The sequence below is a fragment of the Olea europaea genome, chromosome 18 (genome assembly GCF_002742605.1).
Source record: "Olea europaea var. sylvestris chromosome 18, O_europaea_v1, whole genome shotgun sequence".
Lineage (NCBI taxonomy): Eukaryota > Viridiplantae > Streptophyta > Magnoliopsida > Lamiales > Oleaceae > Olea > Olea europaea.
The window spans coordinates 7956160-7957515 of NC_036254.1; positions in this window are offsets into that span (position 1 = coordinate 7956160).

Genomic DNA, 1356 nt, shown 5'->3' on the forward strand with positions numbered 1-1356 from the left:
TGTTGACACATATCAAGAAATCGAGATATGTGTGTATGCGGATTCTCACTAGCCATCCCATGGTATTGATGCCCATTCTGAAACAGTTGAATCACGTTTGTCTTCAGTTGGAAGTTCGGTTGCCCAAATGGAGGATATACAATACTAGATTGACTTTGCACCACCAATGGTGCCATGAAATCCCCAAGTACCGTATTTCCATCCTCTTCCACTGCCACACCTTCATTGAGTGGAATTTCCGGTCGATTTTGCTCGTTAGCCATTTGTTGCACCACTCTTGCTTCCATTTGCCTGTGACGAAATGTGCGTTCAATCTCTGGATCTATAGGGACCAAGTCTTGATCAGGTGCTCCTTGCATGCAAACCCTGATATGGCAAAATTACACAAAAAGTCAATATAAAATAACAATTAAATAAATCTAGTAAAATTAATAAGTACTAAAATGAATAAGTTCGAATTAGTGCTACAAAAGTTAGAATTAAATATAAAATTTAGTCCCCGGCAACGGCGCCAAAAACTTGTTCACTAAATATTTCTTCTCGATTTTAAAACCCACCGCAAGTGTACGGTTCGTTAACAAGTAGTAAAGTGGACTATGAGTCCAAGTATCGTTCCCACGAGGATTAAATTAGCTCTAATTAAACTAATGTGACCTCAACCGAATCTAATTGAATGAAAATTTGGTTTAAATGTGAAAACCCTAATTTTGGGAGAAATCCCCAATTCGAAACCCTAATTGCAAAGAAAACCCTAATTTCAAAATTGGAAACCCTAATTTCAAAATTTCACTAATCTAATGAAATAAACACACAACTGAAATGTAAATATGCAATTTTAGAACTATTGTATTGAAATGAATTGAAATGAAATCATTAAGAACTTGAATCCCCAATTGACTATTAAAAACCCTAATTTCACAAATTTCAACGAATCTATGAACAAAATGCCAATTCAATGTTCCTAAATTATCCAATACACTCTCTCGATATATATTGAATCTACTCTTACACACCACCAGCCTATATTTCTATGGATGATGCAATGTACAAGAATGCATGACTTTTTATAAATATTTTCATGAATTGCATAAAGCATAGAGGTAAGTTTCCATCCCCTATCGGACCCTATGTCGATTTATATTCTATCGAATTTATTCCCCTTCTTTCGAATGCAAAGAATAAATCACCTACAATCACATAATAATTGGCCAATTACTTATGGAAGCATTCAAATCATATAAACCAAACATTTGTCCAATCGAAACTAATGTATAATTTATGAAATAACGGAAATTTAAATCATCAAAAGGTTCATCAAATTCCTAATGAACAAAAACCCTAGCCTATAATCATCAT